The sequence below is a fragment of the Panthera onca genome, chromosome E3 (genome assembly GCF_046562875.1).
Source record: "Panthera onca isolate mPanOnc1 chromosome E3, mPanOnc1 haplotype 2, whole genome shotgun sequence".
NCBI classification, from domain to species: Eukaryota; Metazoa; Chordata; class Mammalia; order Carnivora; family Felidae; genus Panthera; species Panthera onca.
The window spans coordinates 6,572,676-6,584,086 of NC_138354.1; the positions used below are offsets into that span (position 1 = coordinate 6,572,676).

Consider the following 11,411-nt stretch of genomic DNA (forward strand, 5'->3'; position numbering starts at 1 on the left):
AAGACAGAAAAAAGCAAGACCTAGGGTTACACAACTCCAGCCCTTCTTTCTGCCACTTCTTTTCCATGCACAATGATGTCTCACCACCATCTTGGTTGGTTTTGTTTTGTTTTGTTTTGTTTTTTTCTGGAAAGGCCACGATAACCATTACTGGTTAAGAAATTCTGACTTGGGCAAGATGCTTCAATTCCCTTAATCTCTCTTCCTTCTCTAAAGTAGGGGTGTACTTGGAGCAGCACTGGCAGGGGAGCTTCCTGCCTTTGTACACATGGGATTGCACAATTTTCCTCCCTATTCAAGAAAGAGCCCAAGTATGAAAAACAGAAGGATTTGTGGAAATACATACATACATACATACATACATAGGATTTGTGGTTATGTGAAAACAATGAGAAATAAAACCTGGGGTCACCACGCACAGATTTCCCCAAGACCCATGATTTCTAACCCTTAGCCATTGATCTTCAGAAGAAAACAGGGACAAGGAAGGGGTGAACCCCAGGATCCTGCTGTCCCTGGAGCATCATGTAAACCTCCTGGACTAGAGGCTCAATGCCAGGATCTGCACCCTGGGCAAGAGGGCTGTAATTTACTATTTTCCTAGGTCCATCAAGAAAATGGACTCCTCAGGGTACCTGGGCTCAGTTAGTTAAGCATTTGACTCTCGATTTCGGCTCAGGTCACGATCTCATGGTTGGTGAGTTTGAGTTCTGCATCGGGCTCTGTGCTGTCCCGTGTGCTCTCTCAAAAATTAAAAAAAAAAAAAAAAGGGAAAAGAAAATGGACTCCTCCCTGGGGCAGAGATCCATTTTCTTGACATTTGTCTCCTTATAGTTTAATTCATTTGGAATACCTTTTCTTTCCTTCCTCCTCTGAGAACAAAAACAAAAAACAAACAAACAAAAAACCCAGTGCTCTCTGAGGAGCCTTTGAATGGCATGTTCTTGTGTTGCCAGAAAATTTCTCCTTAAGTCCTGACAAGTTCAATAAGTTGTCACCAGCAGTGTGTGGGGGTGTGGGAGTAGGAGTCATCATACCCATTAAGATTTGTTCTAAAAGGATTTGCATTTTTGGGGGTGACATTGGGATTTGGTTTCCAGAGGGGATAGGGCAACTGTTAGACAAAAAGTTGTGGCCATTGCAGTTTTGGTGACCTTGAGAGACGTTTCCTTTCACCACAGATATACCAGGGAGAACCACCCTGTAACAGGGAGCTCCTTACAAGTTAACAAAGGCTATTGTGATAATTGTCTCATTCAACATGGTGCCGGGGGATAGGGTTCATTACCTTCACTTATCAAACAAGATTCCTTCTGATTCTTTTCTTATTGGCAAGTACATCATGGTAGCATCAATCAGTTGTCAGCTTATTTTCCTGCTTCTGCCACTATAAAAATTGAGCTCCTTAAATTAAAGCTCTGTTTCTGAACTCAAAGCGTGGCTGTCTCATTCAAGATGTTCAATAGGTGTTAAATTATTGTGAGATCAGAGAGGAAAATGAGCAAAACAATAAATGAAAAAACCACAGAGACAGCAATTGAAGAAGTCACTATGCTCAATACATTAGAAGTACAAGGAGCATGTCAGCATGCCATCTCAGTGCACCAAAGGTGAATAAGGCCCCAAGTGCATTTCTAGTATAATAAGAAAAGGGGCTTTAAAAATCACAGAGTGGGAGGGGCTCCCGGGTGGCTCAGTCGGTGAGTGTCGGACCTCAGCTCAGGTCATGATCTCACGGTCTGTAAGTTCGAGCCCCGCGTTGGGCTCTGTGCTGACAGCTCAGAGCCTGGAGCCTGCTTCGGATTCTGTGTCTCTCTCTTTCTGCCCCTCCCCCCGCTCATGCTCTGTCTCTCTCTGTCAAAAATAAATAAACATTAAAAAAAAATTTTTTTTAAATCACAGAGTGGGAGAGAAGCAAAGTTCTAATGGCAAGGAGGCACGAGGGGGTAGCGCAGAGAGGATACACCTGGTGCAAAGTTAGCCACCAGTAGTGAAATGAGAGGAGTTGAAGAGTGAACAAAGAAATCCTAGAGGATCTGGTATATATGCAAGTAAAGAGAAATAGAACAGGAGGATTGCAACAGGGGAGAGAGCAGGTTAAAAGAAACAATAGAACACAGAAAACAATAAATGAGAAGTTAATTCCAAAAGGCACAAAGCTTAGGGAGCCTGGGTGGCTGTCATTAAGCATCTAACTTCGGCTCAGGTCATGATCTCATGATCTCTTGGTGAGTTTGAGCCCCATCTTGGGTGAGTTCGAGCCCTGCTTCAGGTGAAAAACACGAGCCCCGCTTCAGGTGAGCCCCACTTCTCTCTCTCCTTCTCTGCTCCTTGTGGGATTTTTTTCTGCCCCTTGCTCACTGGCACCCTTTCTCTAAATAATAATAATAATAATAATAATAATAATAATAATAATGGCACAAAGATGAGAAATAAAGTTTATACCATAAACCATGAAGACAAAATGAGAGATGAGGGAAAATAAAAATAAATGAAACTATAAAAGGCGGTTGAGGGGCACCTGGGTGGCTCAGTGGTTAAATGTCCGACTTCGGCTCAGGTCATATCGCGGTTTGTGAGTTCAAGGCCCATGTCGGGCTCTGTGCTGACGGCTCAGAGCCTGGAGCCTGCTTCTATTCTGTGTTTCCTCCTCTCTCTGCCCCTCCCATGCTCATGCTCTGTCTCTGTCTCTCAAAAATAAATGTTAAAAAAATTAAAAATAAAATAAAAGACAGTTGAAAAAATTAAAAACGGGCATCAACAAAAATATAGCACATTATGAAGAGAATTCATAATTCACTGCTGTAGAAAACACAAAGAACTGAAAAGCAAGAAAAAATGGTACAAAATGCCAAATTAAATGATGAAGGGATCAATGAAAGGGAAATGGGGAGGAAGGTGTGAATATGCGTTAAAATGGAGAAATACACAGTCTTAGGAAGATTGCAATATAATAAAAAACAGAAGGGACTGTCTTTGAGTGGTTCTAACAGATAACCACAGACTGGGAAATTTAAACAACAGAAATTCGTTTCTCATAGTTCTGGAGACTGGAAGTTCAAGATCAGGTGCCTGTAGATTCACCTCTTGATAAGGGCTCTCTTCCTGGTTTGCAGATGGCTGCCTTCTCATTATATCCTCATGTAGCAGAGAGCCTCCTTCTTGTGTGTCTTATAAGGGCGCTAATCCTGTCCAGAGGGCTACACCCTCATGATTTAATTACCTCCCAAAGACCCCTCCTCCTAAATACCATCGCATTGGGGATTAGGGTTTCAACAAATGAATTTTTAGAAGACACAAACATGTAGTCCATAACAGGAATCTAAAGAAGTGATGTAAACAGAATTAAATGGTGATTTTCCTGAAGAATCTGTCCCTGCCACTTTCAGCATGTGGGCAGAGTGGACTTACCTAAGCTAAGTTTGCTGACCACAGCATGCTGGTGATTGGAATTGACAGACTGTCTGGGGCAGGGGTGTGTGTGGTGGTGGTGGGTGGGGGATGACTGTATTTAAGATTACAGGGACCTGGTGAACTAATCTCATTTTATCCTGAAATGTGATTGTCACGTCACCCACAAGGGCCCTGACACTTCCCAGGATGGGCACGAGCCCAAGTGTTTAGCATTCCCTTTCTTTTTCTTTCTCCTCCTTTTGCAGACCCAGAACCTCTGACCACAGTGCTCATTAGGGCTCTGATTTTTATTGTTGTTCAAAGGTTCTACCTACATTTTCATCTCTGGTTTGTGCCACATGCGGTAAGGACTTGTCAGGATTCAGTCTCCTCAAGGTCTGCCCAGCCCCTGCCCACCTGACCCCTCTGTTCTCTGGATTGGGAAGAGGTCTGCATCTTTTTTCAAAAGCTGCAAAAGCCTTGCTATGAGGAATACCTGGCATCTGTTCCTTCTGACGCTCATTTTCACTCGTGTGTTCTGCAAACAGATCTTACTGCTGACAACGCTTTCGTACAGTCACTTCAATTTCCCTTGTCAGCCAGAGTTTTCCAAGCTGTCTGAGATTGCCCATAACACTGGGGTCATTGTCTCACAATGTCCTTTGTTCTGGTGATGTGCTCTCCAACAGGATTGGAAGTTGGGTATTTCCTTCTGAAGCCAATGGGGCTCAGCCTGGTGTTTCCTTACTTTTTATTTTCTTTCTTTTTAATGTTTTTTTTTTTTTTTATTTTACTTTTTGAGAGACAGAGTTGGGGGGGGGGGGCATGGGGAGGGATACAGAGAGAGAGGGAGACACAGAATCCAAAGCAGGCTCCAGGCTCTGAGCTGTCAGCACAGAGCCGGAGGCTGGTTTGGAACCCACCAACACTGAGATCATGACCTGAGCGGAAGTCGGACAACATAAGTTCAACCGACCGACTGAGCCACCCAGACGCCCCTTCCTACTTTTTCTTTGGCTTCCTCAAGGGTAGAAGTAGATACGGTGAGAAGTGGGAACCTGAGTCTATGCCTGAGAATCAGGAGAGGAGCAGCGGGTCAGAATGGTCACCTCTGTAGAGTCAGCTTTAAAGGGCTCCAGGAAGGAAGGGACCAGCAGAAGGACAAAAGCTGGAGGGCCTCCACTGGGCTCCAAGACTGTGTCCAGTACAGGTCCTGGCGACCGGGGCTTTTATCCCCACCCCTCCACCACCACCACCACCCCCCTCCCCCCCGCCCCCACACACCCCGCCAATCTTCAGCTGAGGCTCCGGGCACGTCACAATGGGACTTGGTGCTAGTCACCATCCCCACCTGACTCCTGCAGAGAAGTCACCCTCTGCCCGAAGAATAACAAGACTAGAGGGCCGATTTGCCCTTCCGGACTCTCCCGCGCTCCACCGGAATTCTCCATCTTTCCAGGCCTAATACCGGCGCTCCTCCTCCCCACCTTCCCCGCCCGGAAGGCAATGCGGGCACCATTGTGCCCTGGGGAGACTGGAGGGGCCTCTCCATCCTGCCTCCGCCAGCCAGTGCACTGGCCTTCACCTTCCTTGGTCCTGGCGGTTTTCATGCAGTGTCTCTAGTGGACCCTTCAAGATTTCAAGCCCGAGGAAGCCTGGCTGGCTCAGTCGGAGGAGTGTGCTACTCTTGATCTCCCGGGTCGTGAGTTAGAACCCTACGGTGGGTGTAGATATTACAAACAAATAACCTTTAAAAAATTATTTTTTCAAGACGAGCCAGGTGCGGAGGCGACGTGGGGGCCTCCATCCTCAACAATGGGCGATTGGGGCCCACAGATGACCGTCTGCTCCCTTCTCCGCCCCGCCTCTGGGGAAAGGGAGATCGGTAGGCCGCTACGCCTTGGGAGCGGCCTCTGCCTCCTAGACTTCTGGGCGCCAGCGTCTGGGTTGAGAAGGGAAGTCGATGCGCAAAGTGGGAAGGGGGCTCCCAGACAGTCATTTCGATGTGGCGAACACCCGTGTTCAGGGCCGTATCACTCTCTCCCAGGCGGCGGTGGGCAGCTAACTTCTCTCTTACCCTCCCCTTCCCTGCGCCCAGGCCTCTCCGCCTCCCCAGAGCAGAAGCCTGCGCTCCGCAGGTGGAAGCGCGCCCAGGGCCAGGCTCTGGCCTCACCCCCGGCGGCGTCCGGCCCAACCCCCTGCTCCTCCCAGCCTCTCTCCACTCTGGGCGCCTCCAGCCGGAAAGCGTGGGGGCGTGGGGAGGGAGGCTGGGTAGAGTCCTGCAGGCGGATCGTGTGGACCCCTTCTTTTTTTTTTTTTTTGCATCTAAACGGTTTCCTGCTCCTTGAACCTTCTCTCCAAAGTTCATTTCAGGTTTTCTTTAGGGTGCATGCGGACCATGGACGGTGTCTGGGGAGTATAACTGAGCCTTAAACGGTGTTTACCTCCAAGTTGGACTGCTGGTCCCAAGCAACCGGAGTCTGGGATGACCCTGACCTTGCGTCTGGTTCTGTAACTCCCACCTTCCCGGGGTGGGCTTTCCTTGATGGGATCTGAACCCCCACCAGTGGCGCAGGGACCCAATGCTGGGCGGGTGGTCCTTGATACTCTGCCGCTAAATTCCCCGGAGGAAATCCCCTTCCCTTTCACTGAGGTGATTGCCTTGAACTCAGTGGGTGCCACGTAGGGTCCCAGGGTCTGATCCGAGATCGCATCTGCGAGGGGAGAGCCCGGGGCAGAGCGCTTGGCTTCTGGAGAGGCTCTGGAGCGGCTGGCGCGGGTGAATTGGAGAGCAGGGGCTGGCGAGCGGCGGAGACCGCTGTCGGGGGAGGCTCACCCGCACGAGGGAGGGAGCGATCGGTGGCACCTGCATCCCCTCCTTTTCCCCTCCCCCATGCCCGCCACCTGGCACGCGTGGGGGATCAGGCTCCGCAGACATCCGGAGCCTGGAAGGCCACAGAGAGAGGCCGGAGGGGAGCGCCGTGATGACCCCTCCCTCGGGTGGAGGGCCTAGGGGCACAAGCAATGATTTTCAGGTTATGAACGGGGCGGGGGGTGGGGTGCAGTTTTCCAGAGATACTTGTATTCCCCATGACAGGATCAGCTGCAAGTGCGTTCCCGTGCAGACACTACTGATACATTTTCAGAACCGAGCGACCATGAAGGAAGACGAACCGTGAGGTGAGAACTACGTCTTGACCTCAAAGCTCTGTGCTTTTCGTCGTGGGAAGTCTCAGGATTGTTCCTGACAGTTACACTTAAGAGCTCATTACAGATCATTGGGCCGAATTGGCACTGAGCCGCTTTGTGGGAAATTGATGAAAATTTACATCTATAAAAGAGTGGACCATTTCACAATATATACATATATTAAATCATTCTATTGTTTACCTGAAACGAATACAGTGTTGTATGTCAATAAAAAATAGTACATGGGCAGCTGACGCCTAGCCTCCGACTCTTTTTTTTATTTTTTCACATTTATTTCTGAGAGACAGAGAGAGACAGAGCACGAGCAGGGGAGGGGCAGAGAGAGAGGGAGACACAGAATCTGGAGCAGGCTCCAGCTCTGATCTGTCAGCACAGAGCCCGATATGGGGCTCAAACCCACGAGAACCGTGAGATCATGACCTGAGCTGAAGTCAGACGCTTAACCGACTGAGCCACCCAGGCGCCCCTAGCCTCCGACTCTTGATCTCAGCTCAGATCTTGATCTCAGGTTCCCGAGTTCAAGCCCTGCCTTGGCCTCCACGCTGGGTGTGGAGCCTACTTAAAATAAAATAAAGCTTTAAAAAATCAATACATATGCAGGAAAAAAAAAAAAAAAGAGTGAACCACCTGTTCTGCCATACTACTTGAACAAATACCTCCACTCTATTTTTTCAATGTTTGTTTATTTTTGAGAGAGAGAGACAGAGTGTGAGTAGGGGAGGGGCAGAGAGAGAGGGAGACACAGAATCTGAACCAGGCTACAGGCTCTGAGCTGTCAGCACAAAGCCCAACCCAGGGTTCAACACCAGGCAGGACTCCGGGCTCGAACCCATGAAATCATGACTAGAGCTGAAGTCAGCTGCTCAACAGACTGAGCCACCCAGGCGCCCCCAATACCTCCATTCTAAAACAAGGACTCCTTGGGGCACCTGGGTAGCTCAGTTGGTAAAGCCTCTGACTTTTGCTTTCAGCTGAGGTCATGGTCTCAAGATTGGTGAGATAGAGCCCATGGAGCCTCTTGGGATTCTCTCTCTCTCCCTCTCTGCCCCTCTCCTACTCACACACACTCTCTCAAAATAAATGAATAAACTTAAAAAAAATAAAAATAAAACAAGGCCTCCTCTTAGAGACAATCCCCATGGATGTAATGGAGGGGTTTGGAGTTTTCACTCCCAAGAGTGACCCAGGATAAATGACCCATCCAAGTTGTGAGGGGAACTTGTTCACCCTAGACTCTTCTAACTGGGCAATGACGGAAAAGTTGGAACTGTTCTTGCCGCTTCCTTAGATGAATCACTTTGGGCAATTTGCTTATCTTCTGTTTCTCCATTTCCTCTCCAGAGAAGTGGGACTCATAATAACAATGTCTACCACAGAGAGTATGTAAGAAGATTAACAATATACTTAGAAGGGGCAGGAAGCTTATAGCAAGCATTCCCCTTAAATGTTATATGTTACAATTATCTTAATTCTTTCATTTATCTTTTCACTGAGATCTATTTGATATCCTGCGAGGGCATTTGGTGTTAGAGGTCTCCTTGGGGGAATAGAAATCCACACACCCAGTTTGGAGCTGTGGGAGAATTCCTCATTTCAGACATAGAAATGATCAAGTCCTTGTCCTGGCCGTACTCAGTTTACTGTTGTTACTTCAAATTATTTTTAAAGATTTTATTTTAAAGTAATCTCTACATCCCAGGTGGGGCTTGAACTTACAAGCCCAGCAGAGTCACATGCTCTACTGACAGAGCCACCCAGGCACCCCGACTGTTCTTTTACTTTAAAGTGGACTCTCATTAGGGGCGCCTTAACTGAGTGGCTCAGTTAAGCATTTGACTTCTGCTCAGGTCACAATCTCACGGTTCGTTTGCCCCAGCCCCACGTAGGGCTCTGTGCTGGCAGCTCAGAGCCTGGAGCCTGCTTCAGATTCGGTGTCTCCCTCTCTCTCTGTGCCTCCCCGACTCACACTCTCTCTCTCAAAAAGAAACATTAAAAAAGTAATAAAATGGACTCTCATTGAAAGGACATATATCTATAGATGCTTTACATCTCATAAGTCCCTATCTTCAATTTAAAACTGGAATCATTTGCTGTATTTGAAAAATTAAACCCATTTTTGAAACAACAAAAAGATACTTTTCGTCTTGTTGCAAATTTTAGTGACTCAGTCCAAGCTCTGAGAAATGCTGGCAGAGTGAAGTCTGGTTCTTCTGTCGCTGCAGCAAATTCACTGCAGCATGTACAATGGAAGCTTTACTGTGTGTACTCTCTTATAAATGGCATAGGACCTTCTAAATTTCCTCCATGGGGTCTGGATATGTGGTAAAAAGTAAGGCCCATGTAGAAAGGCAGCCTAGAACCAGAGACCTCAAGTCTTCAGTTTAAAATGTCCCCAATATGGCACAAAAACAGACACTCAGATCAATGGAACAGAATAGAGAATCAGAAATGGACCCACAAACATATGGCAAACTAATCTTTGACAAAGCAGGAAAGAATATCCAGTGGAATAAAGACAGTCTCTTCAGCAAGTGGTGCTGGGAAAACTGGACAGCGACATGCAGAAGAATGAACCTGGACCACTTTCTTACACCAGACACAAAAATAAACTCAAAATGGATGAAAGACCTAAATGTAAGACAGGAAGCCATCAAAATCCTCGAGGAGAAAGCAGGCAAAAATTTCTTTGATCTTGGCCACAGCAAATTCTTACTCAATAAGTCACCAGAGGTAAGGGAAACAAAAGCAAAGATGAACTACTGGGACCTCATCAAAATAAAAACCTTCTGCACAGTGAAGGAAACCATCGGCAAAACTAAAAGCAACAGACAGAATGGGAGAAGATATTTGCAAATGACATATCAGATAAAGGGTTAGTATCCTAAATCTATAAAGAACTTATCAAACTTAACACCCCAAAAAAACCAAATAACCCAGTGAAGAAATGGGCAAAAGACATGAATAGACACTTCTCCAAAGAAGACATCCAGATGGCCAACTGACACATGAAAAAATGCTCCATGTCACTTATCATCAGGGAAAATACAAATCAAGACCACAATGAGATACCTCCTTACACCTGTCAGAATGGCTAACATGAACAACTCAGGCAACAACAGATGTTGGTGAGGATGCGGGGAGAGAGGATCTCTTTTGCACTGCTGGTGGGAATGCAAACTGGTGCAGTCACTCTGGAGAACAGTATGGAGGTTCCTCAAAAAATTAAAAATCTACAACTACCCTACGACCCAGCAATTGCACTACTAGGTATTTATCCAAGGGATACAGGTATGCTGTTTCCAAGGGGCACATGCACTCCAGTGTTTATAGCAGCACTATAAACAATAGCCAAAGGATGGAAAGAGCCCAAATGTCCATTGATGGATGACTGGATAAAGAAGATGTGATATATATGCACGCAATGGAGTATTACTCGGCAATCAAAAAGAATGAAATCTTGCCATTTGCAACTACATGGATGGAACTAGAGGGTATTATGCTAAGCAAAATTAGCCAGAGAAAGACAAAATCATATGACTTCACTCATATGAGGACTTTGAGACACAGAACAGATGAACCTAAGGGAAAGGAAGAAAAAATAATATAAAAACAGGAAGGGGACAAAGCATAAAAGACTCTTAAATATGGAGAACAAACAGAGGGTTACTGGAGGGGTTGCGGGAGGGAGGATGGGCTAAATGGGTAAGGGGCATTAAGGAATCTACTCCTAAAATCATCGTTGCACTATATGCTAACTAACTGGGATGTAAAAAAATAAAAATAAATTAAAAAAATAAAATGTCCCCAACAGAGCTAGTCTGACAGGTTGTCTGTGACCCACGAATGAGGAAGTACCTAAACTACTGTTTGTTCCCAGCTCAAAATCATCATTCTGGTCTGGGCGTCCTAAAACGCAGAAGTGGAAGGTTTCCAGGTACACCGGCAAGGATATGGCGAGATCAGTCTTGGTATTTCACTCAGAGAGCCTTTATGATGCCCAAGTCGGGGACACCCGGCTGTCACATGCCTCCTGCGTCCACAATCTCCCTGATGCCGGCTCCTCTCCATTCACTCAGCGCACTCAATGAACGCTGCGCTGCTACGGAAACGTATTACCCGTGGTCACGCCCCACATCCCAACCGCAAAGCATCGCTTTCCCCTCCTCGACCCCTGGGTCTTTTGTGTCAGCAGTGCTCAACCTACTTATTGTAGTGTTCCCCCCGCCCCCGTATCTACTAAGACTTCTACAATGAATATGTGGGGTTTTTTTGTTTGTTTGTTTGTTTGTTTGTTTTTTTAAGCAAAAGAGAAAAAGAAACTTCTAAGTGCCCTCTTTGAGAAACGGAAGTAGTCTCGCTCCTTAGGTGTGACCGGAGCGCAAATCCTCCTGTTGCTCCGCCTGCTGAAGGACTTGGAAAGAAGAGACCCGCGCCCCTGGCTCCGCTCTTGCCTTCCCTGGGAGCTGCGATTGGCATTTCCACAGGCAACGCTCCCTAAAAGCCCTGGGGAGGTGGCTTTCCCGAATCACGAGTATCCTCCCAGCCCTCAGCTCCTCCTTTGCTTCATTTACATTTACATTTTGCTTTGAACAGCCCCGTTATAAAAGGGACAGAGAGCTCATAGCCAGTCCCAAGTCAAAATAAAAGCAGTGTAAAAAAAAAAATACCGGACGCTGCACCTGACAACTGCTGAAATGCATGTTGTCCTAAAGGACAAAAACCCAGGCAGCTTTCACGACCTCGTGGCGCAACGGTAGCGCGTCTGACTCCAGATCAGAAGGTTGCGTGTTCAAATCACGTCGGGGTCA

At 47.0% G+C, this 11,411-nt stretch overlaps 2 long non-coding RNA genes and 1 other non-coding gene across 3 annotated transcripts; 2 read left to right on the forward strand and 1 right to left on the reverse strand.

The window, feature by feature from the left end:
- Nucleotides 1-95: 95 nt before the first annotated feature.
- Nucleotides 96-2,353, reverse strand: LOC145713295 (uncharacterized). Its single transcript, XR_014136331.1, has 2 exons — nt 1,289-2,353; nt 96-291 (listed from the first exon to the last, which is right to left on the reverse strand). It is a non-coding gene; the product is annotated as an uncharacterized LOC145713295 (long non-coding RNA).
- Nucleotides 2,354-4,685: 2,332 nt separating this feature from the next.
- Nucleotides 4,686-6,770, forward strand: LOC132689578 (uncharacterized). Its single transcript, XR_009615062.3, has 2 exons — nt 4,686-5,113; nt 6,491-6,770. It is a non-coding gene; the product is annotated as an uncharacterized LOC132689578 (long non-coding RNA).
- Nucleotides 6,771-11,339: 4,569 nt separating this feature from the next.
- TRNAW-CCA (transfer RNA tryptophan (anticodon CCA)) lies at nt 11,340-11,411 on the forward strand. Its single transcript has one exon. It is a non-coding gene; the product is annotated as a tRNA-Trp (tRNA).